General features: G+C 41.7%; 1 protein-coding gene and 1 pseudogene across 1 annotated transcript in view; both read right to left on the bottom strand.

Annotated features, from left to right (window-relative positions):
* Positions 1-20,205, bottom strand: part of FRMD4B (FERM domain containing 4B) — a 372,375-nt gene that overhangs the window by 294,099 nt on the left and 58,071 nt on the right. The gene's annotated exons all lie outside the window — the stretch shown is intronic.
* LOC129032879 (RNA-binding protein 43-like) lies at positions 11,901-20,025 on the bottom strand (annotated as a pseudogene).

The raw sequence follows: 20,205 nt of genomic DNA, 5'->3' as shown, positions 1-20,205 counted from the left end.
CTCACTACAGCTCATTTTATGCTACATATAATTTTTAAGAATATATAGATATATGTATACCTTAATCCACTCATACATTCATTACATATTTATAAAATGCCTGTATGTGCTACGCACTTGTGAAAGATACCAGAACAGCTTTAATGGTGCTTTCTTAGATTGGCATCCTTCTATCAGGGGCATAAAACACACTGATTAAAAACTCTGGAACCAGACTGCATAGATTGAAATCTTGGCTTCACCATTAGCCATGTGACCTTGGGCAAAACAATGAACCAATCCGTGCCTCAGTTTTCCCATCTGTAAAATGAGAGTTAAAGTATTAATAGCATGTACCTCCACAGGACTGTTGTGGGCATTAAATTAGTCAGTACATACATAACATGTCAAAAGGCTACCAGGAGCATAACAGGCACTTGGTAATTGTTACCTCTTTTGTGTTCCATATTGAATTGTGCTTGTCTGTAACAAACTCACAGCAACTGTAGGTGTCTCTATCTACTTATCTATTTAATTAGTTATCCATTATTTATTTTTATTTATTGTTTACCTCCATCAAATTATAGGATACATGAAGAGACAGACTAAATGCCCAGTGCCTGGCGTTGTGCTTGGTTTATAGTAAGGCACTAGTAAATGTTTGTTGAATGAATGAACCAAGGAATAAATGATTCTCTGTCAGCACGCACAACCCCTCTCATTCCCCACAGCCTTTCGCTTCAGAGATTTCCATCACACATGTCTATCAAATGCCATTTGTTGGAAATTCCACATGGTTTTATACCCAGATGGTGCCCGTGACAAAGGGAAGGCGTTCTGGCATGCGTGAAAGTTACGATGCCAGATGACAAGCCAATTCACTGTATTATTCATCATCAAATGTTGTTGGCCAGAGAACTGACTGCTGTCTGCTGAGCCCCACAATGGTCAAGTGAAGAGGCTGATTTTTAACAGAAGGTAGTAGCATCTTTAGAGAGACAGGGTGATGTGGTAGGAAGATGAGGTTTAAAAAGTGAGATGTTCCTCAGTCTTGTCTCGGCTTAGCAAGGCTGGGCAAGTCACTTCACTCTTTGGGGCTCTTGGATTACTGTATTTGTAAATGGAGGACACAAATTGTCATCAGTAATTCCCAAACTGGTTGCACACCAGAATCTTCTGGAAAGCGCTTTAAAATATAGTTTGTTTTTGGCTAGCGGGAGGCAAATTTTTAATATAAAGTGCCAGATATTCCAGGTTTTGCAGGCTATATGATCTCTGTCACAACTACTCAGACTTGACTCTGCCATTACGTAACCAAAGCAACCATAGACAATATGGAAACAAATGGGTGTGTCTGGATTTGACCAGGTTGCCCACAGGACACAGCTTCCTGAGCCCTCCTCTAGGTCATCTGTGGCCTCCTGGCATAAGGGCCAGTTCTCTGCATATTTACAAAAGCTCCTCTAAGTGACTTCAGGAGCAAAGATATTTGTGAACCACCAGATTACGTGATCTATAAGGCTCCTTCCAGCTCTAATTGGAGCTGAGATTCTACATTTCTTATTTTCATCATGAGAAATGGCTATTCTTGGTCAACACTATCTAGACAATAATTCTCATATTCTTTCAAATGCATCACATTTGGATATTAGTTTTCTACATCTGAAGTTTTTGGTCTCTCAAAATTCAATTTGCTGCTCTACTAGGAAAAGTTTGAATAGTTCTTTCCATTGTGTTTAGATCTAAAGCACCTCTCTCTGTGTGTGATATCCCCTGTCAGTTCTTTGTAAATGACATTTTCATTATTAAGTTGCAAATTTGAGGTTTAATATTATCTCTTTCAGGCAATAAAGCAGCACAGTACACACCTCCACTTTAAGAAACAATAACACATAAAAATGTGAAATTGGTGAGGCCTGGTGGCTCAGGCCTGTAATCCCAGCACTTTGGAAGGCCGAGGTGGGAGGATTGCTTGAAGCTGGGAGTTCGAGACCATCCTGGGAAACATAGTGAGACCCCCCCCCCCCAATCTCTAAAATAAATAACTCAATAAATAAAAATTAACCAGGCTGGGCAACATAGTGAGACCCTCATCTCTAAAATAAATAAAAATTATCCAGGCATGGTGACGCACACCTATAGTCCCACCCACTCGAGCAGCAAGGTGGGAGAATCACTTGAGCCCAGGAGTTTGAGGCCACAGTGAGTTGTGATTGCATCACTGCACTCCGTCCTGGAGGATATGGACTCTTAAAACAAAGAGTGAAATTATGAAACAGTTAAGGGGTGTTTATAATATTTGGCCTAGGCTAGAATTTCCGTTGTATAGAGAACTTCTTTTCTACGAAATCATGACTGTCAGGTGACAATATATCCTGGATTTTTCCAGGACGGCCCCAGTTCTTACCTGTTGTCTCTGAGTAATTAACAGAGTGCCACCTTTTCCTCTCAAAAGTGTCCCGTTTGGATGATAAATAACATGGCATCCTTCCTGTAGGTGAAATAGCCAAAAGGATTGCTCCATTTATTTTATACTTGGTAAGAGGCAGGCCTGCTCTGGGGGCCTTCTGTATATTATCCCAATGAATCCTCACAATATTTTGCTTACGGGTGATGTCCTGAGGTTGGGTCTTTCAAAAAGCAGACCCTGAGACAAGGAGTCAGGGACGAGGATTTTTTCTGGGAAATATTACCAGGAAGCATAGGTAGGGAAGTGAGGAATGGAGTCAGGGAAGGGAAGGTTGCCAAAACATGGTGCCTTCGTGAACAGTAACCAGAGCTGCAAGTAACCAGAACTCAGTCTTGCCGGGAACTGTCTGAGAGACTGTGTGAGCATGCCTCAGAATGTTCCCATGGAGGGGCTAGGAGGCTGCAGTTTTATCCTGCAGTTTTACTCCTCACTGGTTGAGGGTCACTCCTGGAAATGTTCCCTCTCTTTTCCTGATGTCTGGCCTGTCCCATAGCAAGAAGCAGTTCACTTCTATGGCTAGAGAAAGCCCTCAGGTAAAAGACACAAACAGCTTTGTCAGGGTGCATGAGAACTGTCTGAAGACAACTTCTGGGGTAGGTCCAGGGCCACTAACAGCACAGTTACAGGGAGACTGAAGCTTGCTAAGGTTAAGTCACTTGCCCAAAGCTACATAATTGGTGAGTGGTGGAGACAGGATCTTGACTCATGCATTCTGGCTCTGCAGAGCTTACCCTTAACCATGCATAGAACTCCCTGTGCCTATACCTGAGTCACTTGTGCATCACCCAATATCTGTGCACTGGCCTTGTTTCTGGCCTGAGAGGCCCTGGCAATGGCTTGCTGTACAGCCAGGTAGCCAAGGCCTCTGCCACAGTCACCAACTGAGGTACATGTGGCAGGCGATTCCTCCTGGCCGCTCAGGGAAATGACCAATGAACTCTTCTTCCTCTCTCCCCCTGCACTGCTCAGAAGCATAATAATTTCATATGGCTTCTCCCAAGACACCCCTGGAAGACCGTGTAGTCAGCTTGTCACAAAGCCAGCTTTCTCATCTATGATGCACTTCCTTGTATTCACCCCCCTTGCCCTCCCTGCTCACTCCTTCTTATTCACACTCACACCTGCTTCCCTGGGATTGCACTCCCCAATAAAGTGCTAGTACCCAAGCTTTCATTTTGTAATGGAACATAATCTGCATGCAGTAAGTTTTGACAAATGCCTACACCTATGTGACCCACCCTTGCATCCGGATCTAGAGCAACCATCAGCCCAGGAAGTTTCCTTAGGCCTCTCACCAGTCAATCCACTCTTCTCACATTCCTAGGCAACCACTGTTCTGATTTATTTCAGCATCAAGCTTTACCTGTCCTAGAATATCATATAAATGACAATCGTAGAATCTAACACATACAGTTTTGCCTGGCGGATCTGTTTTCCAGGGAACCTGGGTGAGGACTTACCTCTAACTTGGTATATTTTGAGTTTTTCTCATAATTCTGGTCCATTGAAGTACATATACCATATACCACTTCCAGGGTAGACCAAAATAATTACAAATATTGGTATTTAAAGTTCATGATCAAAATATTTTCATTTAATGAGTGATATTCAAAGCAATGACCTCAGTGCATTATAGATCCTAATTTTTTATCTTCATAATAAGACTTTAGGATAGCTATTATCTTTGGCTTATAGAGTAGGAAACTAAGGCTCCAGTTAGGCTGAGTAGTGACTTGAGATGACACAATGGAATAGAGGCAGGGTTGGGATCTGAGCCAGACTGCATCTGACTCCAAGTCGTATGCTCTTTCATAAAATACTCTACATATAAGTTATCTGAAGAGAAACTCCCTAACTATTAGTAACCGTGACTCTAAGGAAATCCATAAGCAAACTTTGGCTCATGATGCATAAAGCTAAAGGGACTAGAAAATTTGCAAAAGGAGGGCTCTCTCTGTACAAAGAAATGACTGCCTCATCTCCTGAGTACAGCTTTGAAAGGCTCTCTATTAGAGATCCACCCAGTAGAAAGATTATTGGGTATCACAGAAGATGATTGATCACTTATTCCCACAGCAGGCAGGTTGCTGAAACACTACCCTGGAAGCAAGAGGGAGTAAACTGTGAATAAGTGAAGCCTCACCTTGATTCATTTGGAAAAGTACACTACACCCTTTACTTAACTCATGTACCCACTCAAACATATTTATGGGGCAACTACCATGTGCAGACTCTGCTGCTCTCAATTCTGAGGTTATAGCAGCAAATAAGGCTGACTTTCTGAATAAATAATCAAATAATTTGTATTAAACTTTTGCTTATAGTAATTTAAAATACATGCTGGTAACTTTTTTTTTGCCCATTAATACCTATTCTGTCAGAAATGGGAAGGGTATGTTGGCCAGGAGGTTTTCTGGTAACAGGACAGAGGTATTTTTTGACCATTTAGAGAGTACCTTGAAAATATGCTAGCTTGGCAAGTGAGTGCAGTAGGATAACATAACATTATCAGCGTCCTTACCCGTAGACTGTCTGCAGGTCAGAAAGTAAACTGTCACCTATATACGATTTCTAAGGCAGATAAGGCCTGGAAATGGTGTTTTTCTTTTTTCTTTTCTCTAAAACATGAAACTGGGACTACAGATTAAGTAAAGACCATGTAATATTCAGTATGCAATGGTTTGCAAATGTTTTAAATGTGGAGACCCCTTTCTTATAGAAGTGGTCCTTCTAGGACAGGAGGAAAAAACTGACAGAATTAGAATATCACTATTTTGCAGCCCTTAATGAATTAATGGATCCATCACTGATTGCCAATATCCCAGAGTGATCACCTGATGCAATGGGGCTCCTAAGGGAACAACACACCGTCAATAAATCAGTCTTGAGAAAACAAAATTGAACCTGAATCTTAACAACTATCTCGGACCAACTACCAACAAGCATCAAACAGAACACTGAATTACAACATGGCAATGAAATTAGCAAAATCCAGACTGTGAGAAACTCTGCAGGTCAAATAACCAATTTTCTTCAATGTCTAAACTGCAAGGGGAAATAACAAAGAGATGGAGGGAAAACTTACATACTAAAAGAGGCTTTATAGACATATCAACCAATCCCCAAAAGCTGATGTTATTTGGACCTTAAGTCAAAAACAATCTTCAGCTAGGCGTGGGATCACACCTGTAATCCCAGCACTTTGAGAGGCCAAGGCAGGCAGATCATGAGGTCAGGAGATCGAGACCATCCTGGCTAACACGGTGAAGTCCCGTCTCTACTAAAAATGCAAAAAATTAGCCGGGTGCGGTGGCAGGCACCTGTAGTCCCAGCTACTCGGGAGGCTGAGGCAGGAGAATGGCATGAACCCGGGAGGCTCAGGTTGCAGTGAGCTGAGACTGCACCACTGCACTCTAGCCTGGGTGACAGAGAGAGACTCCGTCTCAAAACAACAACAACAACAGCAACAACAAAAAACCCTCAGAAAATACAGAATTCCGTGAGACATTTAGGTTAGCATTGACTGGATTATTCTTTTTTTTTAAAATTATTATTATACTTCAAGTTCTAGGGTACATGTGCACAATGTGCAGGTTTGTTACATATGTATACATGTGCCATGTTGGCTTGCTGAACCCATCGACTCGTCATTTACATTAGGTATTTCTCCTAATGCTATCCTTCCCCCAGCCGCCCACCCCCCGACAGGCCCTGGTGTGTGATGTTCCCCACCCTATGTCCATGTGTTCTCATTGTTCAATTCCCACCTATGAGTGAGAACATGCGGTGTTTGGTTTTCTGTCCTTGTGATAGTTTGCTGAGAATGATCATTTCCAGCTTCATCCATGTCCCTGCAAAGGACAGGTGCATTCCCACCAACAGTGTAAAAGCCTTCTTATTTCTCCACATCCTCTCCAGCATCTGTTGTTTCCTGACTTTTTAATGATCACCATTCTAACTGGCATCTCATTGTGGTTTTGATTTGCATTTCTCTGATGACCAGTGACGATGAGCATTCTTTCATGTGTCTGTTGGCTGCATAAATGTCTTCTTTTGAGAAGTGTCTGTTCATATCCTTTGCCCACTTTTTGATGGGGTTGTTTGTTTTTTTCTTGTAAATTTATTTAAGTTCTTTGTAGATTCTGGAAATTAGCCCTTTGTCAGATGGGTAGATTGTAAATTTTTTTTCCCATTCTGTAGGTGGCCTGTTCACTCTGATGATAGTTTCTTTTGCTGTGCAGAAGCTCTTTAGTTTAATTAGAAACTGGATTATTCTTAAATGTTAAAGGTATGAGATTGTTTTTGTGGAAAAACACTCCTTATCTTTTGAGGATACACACTGAAATATTTTCAGAAAAATAATACGATATCTGAGATGTGCTTCAAAACAATAAGGAGGGGAGAAATGGGGTACTGATATGGCACAGTTGGCCATGAGTTGATAATTGTTGAAACCTGCATGCTGGATACAGGAATGGTAATCATATATTTTGCCTTTGTTTATGTTTGTATTTTCTCAAAACACAAAGTTAAAACCAACAAACAGAAAAGCAAAAAGCTTTTTTTTTTTGAGACAGGATCACTCTGTCACCCAGGCTGGAGTGCAGTGGTTCAGTCATGGCTCACTATAGCCTTGACCTCCTGGGTTCACTGATCCTACCATCTTAGGCTCCTGAGTAGCTGGGACTATAGGCATGCACCACCACACCCAGCTAATTTTTTATTTTTATTTTTTTGTAGAGTCAGGGTCTCACATGTTGCCCAGGCTGATCCCAGGCTGATCTTGAACTCCTGGGCTCAAGCCATCTACCCACCTTCTCTTCCCAAAGTGCTGGGATTACAGGTGTAAGCCACTGTGCCCAGCTAGAAGTCTTTTAAAAAATAAAACCTTAAGTAGAATCCCTGTCTCCTGGGCAAAGCAAAAGTTAGAAAGCCGGAACATGCTTATTTGTCCCCATCTCTCTCCCGCAGAGGTCCCACTGTGTTTTCTAAGGCACTGGTGAGATGGAAAGAGCATGGGCTTTGGAGCCAACGAGAAGTGGATGTACTCTCTGGGTCTGCAATTTGACACCTCACTTTGCTTCTCTGAGCTCAACTTCCCCATCTCTGGAAAAAAGCTAATAAAGCTAAGAAATACTTCACCAAGAGGCACTTGTGACTTATTAAGAGAGCTAGCATCTGAGTGGCAACTCACATGATTTGGACCCAAATCCATCTGCCTCTTAAAATCCACGCTCACAACTACTACATCACACAGTCTTCTAGAGTGGCACCTCACTGTTTGTGAATTGGCTAGAGATTCACAGCCAGTAGAGACCTAGGTTCAAAAAAAATTGTTTCACTCACTGTAGGCAGTGAAACCTGTGGTTCCCCAAATCAAGCTTCCCATGTTTCAATCCTGGCTCTCCCATTACCAGCTACATGACTGTGAGCAAGTCACCTCACCTTGTCAAGCCTCCATTTTTAAATCTATAAGATGGGTTAATAAAAGAATGTGCCTAGGGTTCTTTGTGAGAAATAAATGACATAATCACAACCATATTGTCTCAGCTCTTCTCAATCCTAATATATATCTCCCAACTCCAGAAGAAGAATACGACTAGTCTGTCCAAGCACCACATTCTCCTGATCATGACTGGTTTAGGTATGGGTACAGAATCCATGCTAGGTAAATGGGATCCTAGCAGGGGACTTTCTGCTGCGAATACTAAAAAGGAGGGTGCTCTTTCCTTTTGGACACTGAAGGAGTAGGAGTCAGCCAGGAACTGTTGACCAATGTGGAAAAACGCAGAACCAAGGGATACGCTCACCTGGGCCTGAAGCTACCCTGAAAAGTTTTAGTCACACCAGCAAATAAATTCTTCTGTTGGTGTAAGCCATTCTGAACTGATTAACAGAGTTTTTGACAAAGAGCAAACGTGCAATAAATGTTAGCTATCACTTGAAACATGAAAACAGATCAAATTTTTCCTGCTACCTTTTATTCTGTTGCTTTGCTTGGGTTATTTCTTTTATTTAAAGTTTTATTTTTTTTAAATTATAGGTCATTTCAGATATATGCAAAAGCAGAGAAAAAAAAGTATCATGAATCCTCATGAACTCCAACAATCATCAATTCATGAACAGTCTTGTTTGGACTACGTCCCTCCCACTTATTTCCTTTTTCCCTTTTCATTTATATTTTTCAGATCCTTTTATAGTGTTTTCTTGTGTAGTAGACACTGTTGGTGGCCTACCCATCACTCATTTCCCAATTATTCCACCCAGTGATGTTTATTTCTTAAGCTCTCTCATGCAGCCAGAGATATGGACCTGTTTGTATTCAAATCCCAGAGATGGACCTGTTTGGCTAGGGGTAACTTCATTCCCCTGGTCAGTAACAGGGTCAGGAATGCAATAAATATTGGGCGTTGAAACATGAAAGGGACACTACTGGGGAAGGGAGATACTTAGGGACAATTTTCTGCTCTTAAGGAGCAGCCACAAAAAATTGTCTCTCTTTTTCCTTTGACTGCTATCCTGTCTGGATGTGATGCTCGGAACTGGAGCAGCTATATTTGCTACTAGACTGAAGATGAAGCTATTACCAAAGATGACAGAGGATGGGGGAATGAAGCTGAGACCTTAATAATATTATTGAGCGACTGAATCAAGCAAGCCAAGGGACTGCTCCACCTCTGGACTTGCTGTTCTGAGAGTTAAAAATCGGCTTCATTGTGTAAATCTGTTTGAGTCCAGGTATCTGTTAATTGCTGCTGAAAATAACCAACTTTGCCATCAATACAGACCTGTGGCCTGTATAGTCTGAGTTTCAAAAGCTGAGTAAGGACTCATATACTGGGATGATGTAACAAAGATACCCTAAAATACAGTGACTTCAATCAGACAGAAGTTGATTTCTTTCTCATGTTAAGAGTTTGCAGAGGTGTTCCTGGGCAGGTTAAGGCAGCTCTACCATCATCAGGGCACAGTTTTGTCTGCCATCCTTAGCATCCAGCTTCCCTCTTCTTATCTCAGCCAGCTGTTCCGACTCCTACCCGCACATACACATTCTGGCCACTGGGAAGAAGAAAGAGCCGTGCAGACACCAAATCCCTTTAAAAATAAAACCCATAAATTAATCTCACACATCTCACTTAGTGACATGGCTGCAACCAATTGCAAGGGAGGCTCGGGGATGTAGTTGTTATTCTGGGTGGCCATTTGCTGGTTCTATTACTACAAGAAAAAGGTAGAAATAAATATTGGAACATAGCTACGATGCTCATAAGGCATCATCAGAATGCAGTATAGGAAGTCTCAGCTAGAGAAGAAGCAGAGAGGGTTAATTTGATTTGGTTCAACTGACTCTTTAATTAAAACAACTTAGAAATGTAAGCAAAATTTAAAAGAAATGTTCTTAAGTGCCTCCCCATATGATTTAGCAGAACGTATTTACTTAGATATAAGTAAAACTGCGCATCCCTTTCATCTCTTCTTTTTAGGTGAATCCCAGAAGGATCTCAGCAATCAGCAATACCTTGTTGGCCCAGTTTATTACCTTGTGTATGTGAAATAACTGAACTTCATTGATTTTCCTTGATTTCAAATCTCTTTTCCTCAGTTAAACTGCATGACAGTGGTTTAATTATATTTTGCTCACTGGTCACCAGAATCCCATAGCAAGCCCCTACTCCACAAGATTATTATTAATCACAGTAATTCAATTTATGAAAAAATAAAGACAGACAAATAGAGAAAAATGATAGCTCTAAGAGCACAGTATTCTACAGCCCAGATGAAATGGCTGTTGATAAAGGTTTTGTATAGTTAAGATACAAGAGAGACTTTGATTTAGCGGCAGCAAGTTTTAAATGATGCATGAGAAGCCACCAAAGCAAATCCCTTTCTCCATGGTCCCCTCAGGGTCAAGTACCTTGTTTCAATTATAATTTCACCAAATTGCTGTGTTGCAGCGAATGTTTCAGATTAACAGCAGTATAGCACAGTTCCCTGTGGGACAGAATCAGAAAATCTAGTTCAGAGGTTTGTTGAAATATACCCCAAGACACCCAGATGCAAAACACATTAGAGACTCCAAGATGATGGGAATATTTCGAATCAGTACTCTCCAAAGAGATTACTTTTGCACAAAACAAGTTTATTATTTATGGTGGTAAATAAGATTTCACAGTGCAGCCAAAGAGGTTTCTTGCAATTACATTGAGAAGGCACCACAGTGCAGTCCATTATGGAAATCATATTTACATTAATAGGGAAAGCTTTTGTTTTGCCAAGATGTGTACTTCTTTTTAAAGCATACTCATGATGAGTTTGGAAGGAGATACTAAAACGTTTGGTTTGTCTTTTCATTCCAAATGACTCTATTCCTTGGAGAAGTATTTTGTATAGTAAAACACCATTTTGCAAGTTCTACTTCAAATTACCAGTCCATTTTTTTTAAATTTAATGCTTTATTTGAGAAGAAATAATTTCAATTCTAGGTGGTCTTTGGTATGTCCAAAGAACAAAGAGAAGGTTGAGGGTTTTATTTAAAAAGAAGAATGTTACTTGTGGTCTTAAGAGAAAGTTAATTGGTATTGGTAAAGCTCTGGGGAGCTGGTAAGCTCCAATTGGTGGGCAATGGCCACAGGTAAATTAGTCCTAGAGTTGCAACAAGTTATCTCAGCAGCTGTAGACAAAACTGGTCTCAGGCTACAGCAAGCAGTTTCAGTAACCAGGCTCAAAGAGAACTACATTCCTGGGACAATGTTATGTGTCCTAAGTACTTTTTCCCCCTAGCTTTTCGACTCTGTTTTAGTTGGGCATGACAAGAACTACCCAATTCATATGATCAATTTGCACAATTATAACAAGAGAATCAACATTTTATGTAAGCACTTAGGCTAAATAAGTAGTAGTGATACCATCCCACATGGCCAGCAGGCTTGAAATAATAGAATTTAGTCAAATAATGATTACCTGCATCAGAAATACTGTCCATCTAGGTAGTTTCCTGAGTGATTTTTGCCAACACTCTAATTCTACACGCAGTAAACACAAACTGTAAATGTTAAGAAATTGCCCATGGCATAATAGCCATCTTCCAAACTTCTCATATCTTAAGGCTACTTTTTTTCTAATCATTTGAAGTTACAGAGAAGGTAAGATTCTTTCAAGGGGTTTGGTGAGTTTTTTTTCAAAGTTTTATTCCTTAGATAATATCTTTGTAATCAAATAGACTGGGCTAAGTCCCAGCCTCATTCCTTGTCAACTGGATAACTTCAAAAAAGCGTTTTAACTTCTCCAAATGTTAGTTTCTTCCACTATAACATGAGGATAGTAAACACTGACCATGAAGGGTGATCATAAGGATTAATGAGATAAGGTGTGTAAAGCTAGCCTCACTCATGGCAATGGTCACTGCTCAGCAAGAGAATGCAGCCTTTATCACTATATTGCTGAGATTTTATTAACTAACCTTTTGCCCTATGAATTTCATGACCCCTTTTAAAAATAAGTAAGTGTCACAAGAAGATCCTATAATGTCAATGTGTGTCCTATAAAGGTTAATTAGGACTCCGAGATATCTCAAACTTAATTGTTCATATGCCCATTTAATGATTTTCTCTCTATTTTCCTTTTTTTCCCCCCAAAAATAAATGGCTCTTTTCTAAGCTCTAAGTGAAGAGCATGTGACCATTCTTCAATGAGCTCCTTTACATGATTTGGATTGTTTGGTTGAGAACCAGCTTGAGTACTTTTTAGACAAATTGTCATTTCATCATCCACTCTCTTCTGACTCAGAATATGGAATTTGTTCAGTGTGCTTTCAAAAAATCCACATTTCTGTTTCAGGTAAAGAAAAACATCTGTGTTGAGCAGAAGTATTTCTCCACTTCTAGTAGTCTCAGGTACTAAGGTCCCGACTGACTCCAAAGAGTTATTGCTTCTCTGTAGATTCCTTTGGGGGCTCTACTTATTCTACTTTCTCCCCTCACTGGTAAAATTTGTCCTTTTTTTTTTATATATAAAAGAGAACTTGCTTTTACTTGCAAAGATTATTTGAGCCTCTTTGACAGCTAGAAATGATCCTTCCATGGAGAGTCTTCCACTGGCTTCCAAAGGACTAAAGCTTAAAGTTGGGAATTTCTTTTTCAGGTTCATTACCAGAATTTCTAGAGTAACTTCACTTCCAAAAACAGAAAGATCAAGGATAGCATTTTCAGAGCTGAAGATCTTGTCACTAAAATGAGAGACTGTGAGTTCAGCATGTTCAGCCTTCCTTGTTAGCCGGTATTTCTTACGTCTGATGACATTCTCTGCAACTTTTTTTTCTTTGCATATTACAGATGCAACTCCCTGGGATTCTTGTTGGATGTATCACATCTTCAACATCTCCACCCTCATTCTTAATATCTTGGAAGTGCCTCTTCACTAACACGGCCAATAATTGATCACTAAAAAGGCCAAACGGAAGATCAGCAACTACAACTGTTCTTTCAAAGCTTTGGATTCCTTGACATTCAAAACTGATGCCCTTCGGATGTTTCCACTTCTGGCCAATGCACGAAAATGTTACAGTTTTGCCAATGCACCACAATGTAGCAGTCTCTCATAGCCAGCAGCCCGAGATACCACCCGGAAGTTCTCTGTTTCACTACCAAGAAAGTTAAGGAGTGTGGACACCAAGAGTGAAGTTGGAGCAAAAGTTTAATAAGTGAAAGAAGAAAGCTCTCTGCTGCAGAGAGGGGACATGGAAGAGGGTTGCCACCAGTCCAGTGTTAAGAGGACATCCCATGGGGACTTGCCATGGGTCAAATGTTCAAGTATTACCATATTGGGCATATTGTGAGTAGAGAGCTCCAAAGGACCAGAAGCTTTATCCATACCAATGGCTGTAGTAGCACGTCCAAGCCTTCAAGTGAGTCTTTCTTTTTTTTTTTTTTTTTTTTGGCTTGTGGGGTGGAATCTTATTTTTGACTAATTCCTTCTGGGTATTATTTCTAAAGAAGAGAAATTTAAGATCTCACTTCCATATAGGGGGTTATGCTCATTAATCCCACTCCTTATGATTGTAAATTGAAGAGAAAAGATGTTCCCCAAAGGAATGAAGGTTGGAGGAAAACCTTTAGCCCTTCTTTCCAGGAGTAATTTATCTGACAAGGATGGCAGAAGACCAATTATTGGCCTCTGCTTTCTTTGGCCTTCTCTCTTCCTATACTCCATACCTCCAGCAAGCACGTATGTATTCTTGGGCTTGACAAGGGTGAGGTCAGGTGCTATCTTCTATCCAACTGGTGGCTCTGTCCATTCTACCAAGTCAACTCTTCCCAAGTTTAGGCTCCAAAGTCCAGTTACAGGGTTAGAATATAATAAAGGCCATTTCAATTTTCAGTCTAAACTGCATTCTACAATTTGGCTTCATTGGCAATGCAGCACGTATCTGAATCTCCATCTCACTCCCCATTCTGAACTTGGAGATTTGATTATCTCCCACAAACCCCATACCTCATATGGTTTTCATATAGCCATCTTGCATTTGACCCTAATTTACCTCTCCAGCCATATCGATCTCTTTTAATTATCCGAGTATATATACTTTTCCCAAAATCCTTAGGTTTTTGTGTCCATTGAAGATTTAACTGGTGGCTTATAATCCATCCACGTGGGCATTCACAGTGTTTTTTAATAATGAGTTTAATACAACTAATATAATTTATGAAAATCTGTCACTGCTGAATATGACATAAAAATTTAGGTGAAAAGCAAAGTAGCTTTGGGCAAGGGGTTGAAGAAGTGACCCCACACAAGGTTTAGTCAATAAGGAGAAAACCCAGTAAATCCAACAAGAGAAGGCTGCTTCTACTAGTCCCTCCTCTAACAAATGTTATTGATCTTTCAAGGGTTTGCACTTAGGCTGCCCAGGCTTCTCCCATCCCAGCCTTCTCCCATCCTGCCACTTAACTTTTCTTCTCCCTCTTTTCCAAGCTTCCCTACACAATTCAAAAATTAGAGATGCCCTACTGTCATCCAAGTTCTCTTCTAAACTGCAAATGCCCAAGGGATGGTAAAGCCCATCAGTGATTTATGCAATGGTCTGAATTACTTGTTCTCCTCTGTTTTCTCATCTTCAGCCTGGTCTTAGCTCATGTATTGCTACAGAATCTTGAACACATGTGACAGAAACCTGTTTTAGCAAACCAAAGTTAATAAGAAAGAAAGGAAGAAAGAAATGTATTGGAAAGGCTTTAGATAGCTCCCAGAATTAAAGGCAGAGTGAACAATACAACACTGGTACAGCAGGAACCAGGGAATATCTGGGGAAACTCAGCAGCATGAAGTTACAAATGGTCATTCCAAAACTACCATCCGATGACCTTGAGTCAAGTTCCTGAGTGTTGCTGCTCAGTTCTTTGTCTCATTGTTCTAGTGTGTGTTCTCTGGGGAATTGGGGATGGTTCTGTGACTGGCAGTTTATTAAAAGCTCCAGCCCAAAGGAAGGAAAGCCAGGGAAACAGTGGAGTTCCCATACTTCATCTATGAGCATTTCTGCCACCAAAGCTACAAGTCTAAATGCTACATATATGATTACAACAGCAAATGTTGAACACTGCAAAAACCAAAGAATTACAATTAGAAGATATATTCCAATACCTTGATTGCTTTAAACACTGGAACGTTGCTGCCGATCTTGTGTGCTATTATTCATCCATTCAGTCACCATTTAGGTATATTAAGCACATGCCACATGAGGAGCAAGAGTGAACAAGATAGACAGGGTTCCTGCCTTCACAGAGACTACTGTCTGATGTGGAAGAGGGACTGTTTAACAACTGCTTAAACCAGGGATAAAATGCTATCAAAGGGGAAAGAGAGGATGGTAGGAAAGCCTATAGACAGAGCAATTCATGTGGTCCAGGAATTCTAAAGGCTTTGGGAAGAAGTGGCTTTTAAGCTTAGACCAAAAGAATATGTTTGAGGGAAAAAGAAAATGTCTTGCTGTTCATTCCCAAATTACACAATACACAGCAACATGACCTCGGGTGTGTGCCCTTACCTCTTAGGGCCACAGTTCTTAATCTATGAAACAGGGCCAGGTTATTACTTACCTCATTAGTGCTGTTGTGAGGATCAGAGTCTGAGGTGTCATAAGCTAATTTCCTGACCTGTGCTTATATTTTTTCTTTGCTCATGATAGTGTTGGTTACTGAAGGAGACTCAATCATATAACGATCATTTGTTACCTATCAGGAGTTTTTTGGTTATAGATGAATGAATCCCAGTATGAAAATCCCTAAGAAAAAAGGGAAATTTAGAGAGGCTATTTTGATATTTCACATAACAGTTAGGCAGTAAGAATGGCACGGAGGAAGCAGGGTCTTGGAAAGGATGTACTCAGGGGCTCAAATGCAGCCAAGACACTTAACTCTTTCTGCCTGTCAACTTCAATTTCTGGCTCACTGACTTTTCCTATAGGGAGGAAAACTTGGCCATGGCAACTCTCAAGCTTCACCTTTCACAACTTCAGTCCCTGGAGAAAGAAAATCTCAATCTTTAGGGCCCCACATTCAAGAATCTGATCCCAGAGAAGGGCTTCAGTTGACCTTGTTGGAGTCAGATACTCACCTCTGGATAAACTAGCAGTCAGCAGAAAAGAGGGTACTAGAGTATAAAACAGTGGCTCCTACAGCAACCAGGGAAATAAGGTTTAACAGAGCCATTCTCAAAAGAAGGAGACACAGGTAGAGCCAAGCAGAAAATCCCACAAATGTGTACTATATCTTTTTTTTTTTTTAATGCAAGTTCCTTCTTTAAAATGATGCTAAACCTGCAACTAATTGAATAAACAAAGCACACAAATTCTTTTAAAAGCTGAAATTCTGTTTGGGGACAAAAATCATCACCTGGGTTTCAGAAATCACTGAGCACACATTCATTAGCTTTGCTCATGCAAAAGTTTTCCTGCAGACCTGTAGTTCAATGCTCCAATCTAATTCCTTAGACTCTAGCTTTCTTTAAGGGGTAGGGAGTAGGGTGGGGGTAAAAGCTGTAGTGCGATAGAGTATTTAAAAGATAACCCTAAACAGGCATTGTTGCTGAGAGCTTCTCTGTGGCCCTAACTAAGAATATCACAGAACTTAGTAAACTAAGTTGGGAATTACGAGCCATGCCCTGGAGACCTCTGAAGTGTGTCTGCTCCCACACTTAATGATCAAAACCACACTCCCACAGGTGACTGTTTTGTGAAGATGTGTAACAAGAACTGAGAAAGAGGAGAAAAAGGGAGAGGAGGAAGAAAAGACAGAGGGGGATTGGGGAGAAAAATGAAGGAGACAGGAAAATGACAGTAGTCTGACCTGCGCAATGCTGTAACATCTTCCTTAAAAGAGCATGTTTCATGTGAACACTTCAACCAGTGGAGATTTTTCTAGAAGCTTACTGATGTCAATTTCCTTTTAACTGAAGAATCAAATCTTTCACCAACTGTTCCTAAAATATATTAGAGGGGGCAGGAAGTACATCTTTTGTCCAGGGACTGTCAAAGTGTGGGGCTTATGCCACTGCCTGAAATGACCTCGGGTGACCCCCATAGGGGTGCCTAAATAACATCGCATCCCAGGATAAACCATTACTCTTTTTTGGTTCGCTTTTAATCCCTCTGAATTAATATGTGACAGTGTTTTGCACTTTTACATATTTAGTACTTCTCTAACACCAATTCTATCCCCTGTTGTACAGAAAGACCAGACACTCAGCTAGGCAGGAGGACCTAGAGAGAACTGAGTAACATCGGTGTGTTTCATTGCATTGAATATCCCAATAATGTTTAATTTTAGGCTAGGAATATCAGTCTTCCTTTGAGAGTAGGCATGTAAAGCTGCTTCCTAAAAATTTTTTTGTAGTTCAAAAAAGGCAGTAAATTGAAAGAAAAATATCAACAGTGGTGGTACCAGATGTTCCAAAAGTACTCTTAGTTACTAAGTATGTATGTTTCCAGGTCCATGGGTCAAAAGGAAGACTCCATGTTCCCAGCCCATGTCAGTGTGAGAATAACAGTCAAATATTTTAGGTGAGAAGAGTGCCTGTGGCTTCTAAGGCCTTTGCCAGAGCTTCTTGGATTTTAAAATAAATCTTAAGAGCTGCTTTTTTCCTTTAGTCCAAGATTGTATTTTCCCTTATGAAGTGCTTACACTGATGATAATAAAGATTATAATGATTTAGAATCCCACAGAGGTTTCCCCTGAAAATCTTTAGTTTAAGAAGATATTTTGGAGTCTGTGATAGAAAGTATGCCAAGGTTCAGGATTTGACTAATGAAAAGCTTAAAATTGATTGTAGAACTGCCTCACCTCATATTAATGATGAAACACTGGAAAATATGGGACCATATTGGGAAATGGTCACCAAAGGGACATTTCCCTACAATTCATGCTGGGAAACTTCATGAGGAGAAGACACAGAAAACCTGGAAACTGCTGGTGGAAAAATAGTTATGGATCTCTTTGCCAACTTCTAAAAATAAAAAGCAATAAATGTTAACCAACTGTGGACCCTTATAGTTATTTTTAAAATCAACAGAAATAAAATGGAAGACTTAATTTCCATTAGGATGACCTTATCAAAAACCCCAAATTATTTTATTTGAAAGAAAATGTCACTTAAAAATAAAAACCAGTCACATTCAACAAATAAATAATGAAACCAGAACCCTGCTCAGTGAGGTTTTTGTTGGTTCAGCTTGCAGATTTGGTTCTCCCTGAAATAAAATACATCTTAGCTTTCTTTTCCCTTTAAACAAAAAATCACAGCAACTGCATTTATTACATTCTCCTGAGTCTTTGGTCTTGCTTCTTTATTTGAATTTCTCTTCTTTTTTATGCACAGGTCTTTAAAAAATTACCTCAAAGCCTTTTGAGCAAGGCGTAGTATGTTTTGAGCAAGGGATGGGAGGTTAAAATAATCTTAGTGCATTTATTTAGTAGATTACAAATACAAGGAGTGAAGAGCAACAGAAGAATGATGTAACAGTTCAAGACAAAGAAGAAGTGGTCATAAGCTTCTGTAAGATTGCCTGCCTGGTCAGATTCCCACAGGGGCTGGATGGGGAAGGTAGAGGCCTGGTTACAAGACACAGTGCATTCTAGAATTCTACCAGGTGCTATTATATATTTGTACCAGGTGCTATTGTTACAAGATCTTTGGGGTGTTGATTTTCTGGCCAGAAACCTCTGTGGCCTTTGCTCCAGTTCTTGTCCTGCATCCAGGAAGACTGAGGTACACAGACAAGAGGAGGGTAAACAAGATGAAGAGGAGCTTTATTAAGTGTTAGAACAGCTCAGAGGAGACCTGCAGTGATTAGCTCCTATCTGTAGGCAGGTCATCCCATCAAGTGTTCAGCTCTCAGCAGACAGGAGTCCCTGGAGAGGGCTGCTACTTTCTACAGCTGGTATTCCTGATTCTCTGCAGGTCCCCGAAGCTCTTAGCAGAGAGGATAGTGCCTCTCTGCTGCTGGTTGTCCAGTCATCTCCAGCTATCAGCAGAGAGGATAACTCCTCTCTGCAGCTGGTCCTCTCATCATCTCTCCATCCTCTCTGTCCTCTGCCCTGCTCTGGCTGAGCCTGAGGCTTTTATGGGCCTCAGAGGAGGGGAAGTATGTGCTGACTCATCCATAGGCAGCCATGGGCAGGCCCAGGAAAAAGCACCATGAGTTCCCCCTCCAGTAGGCAGGGCTGGCAGCTCCGTTCCCAGGCTTCAGGTGGGGCTGAAGATGGGGCTTTTCTGGGCCCCCCACCTTCTGCCCAGGAGGCTGTCTGCCTCCCATGACCATCCATGGCACCCAGGCTGCTGGCACCAAGGGGCCAGCTCCCAGCTGTCCTCAACCCCCCTCAGCTTCCCCTCCCATGCTCCTCTATGCCCAAAGTCCTGAGGGGCCAAGGCAGCAGGAGGCTGGCATGTCAGCACTGCCCTGTGGGTGCACACACCTGACTGGGCTGTGACAGTGGCTAGGCTTGGCCCCAACTCCACTCAGAGATTGGAGTGGGCGCCAGGAGTGGGGGGAGGCCAGGCAGCTGGAATAGGCACCTCAGAGCCTGCAAGGGCATGTGGGGCCTTAGAGGCCCCCTAAGAGTGCAGGGATGCCTGGATCTACAGCCCCAGCTTGAACAGCTGCAGCTGCACCAGGGTGGGGGGCTCCTGCCTACATTGTGAAGCAGGAGGCCCAGATCTGCAGCCAGGACTTGGGCGGCTGCAGCCCTGCTCAGGAGAACAGGGTTCCTGATTACTCTCAGCTCCCAGAAGCACGGAGTGCCTGGGTTGTAGCCACAGCTTGGGCAGCTTCAGTTGCAACTGGGGAGCTCCCACCCCACCAACTTGGAAGAGGTAGGGCTCCCACTTGTCCCTGGTTCCTGCTGGCTCCATAGAGCATGGCACCTGGCCCAGCCCCCTCACAGCCTGGGGCTGGGGCTCCAGGTCCTTGCTGGGCCTGGGCCAGCATCCAGGGCAGGGGCAATGTTGCTGCAAGCTCCCCCTGTGGCCCTGGTGCTCAGGGCGACCCAGAGCTCCCCTTCACCTGGTGCGATGCAGCCTAGCCCCATCGTGGTGGCCCCTAGGGCAGCGGGCTACAGGTGTGGGGCCTTCCCTGTGCCCTCCCTGTAGTGGCCAGTGTGATGGCAGCAGCCACACCAGACGGCCCATCGCTGCCATCACTATTATGTGTTTGGCATCTCTGTAACACCAATACATGCAGATGTATGTATTCTAGAATACAATAATTA

Source organism: Pongo pygmaeus, chromosome 2, assembly GCF_028885625.2.
Source record: "Pongo pygmaeus isolate AG05252 chromosome 2, NHGRI_mPonPyg2-v2.0_pri, whole genome shotgun sequence".
In the NCBI taxonomy this organism is placed as follows: domain Eukaryota; kingdom Metazoa; phylum Chordata; class Mammalia; order Primates; family Hominidae; genus Pongo; species Pongo pygmaeus.
The sequence above is the reverse complement of the archived record's forward strand: the minus strand, read 5'-3'. Positions and strand labels throughout refer to the sequence as shown.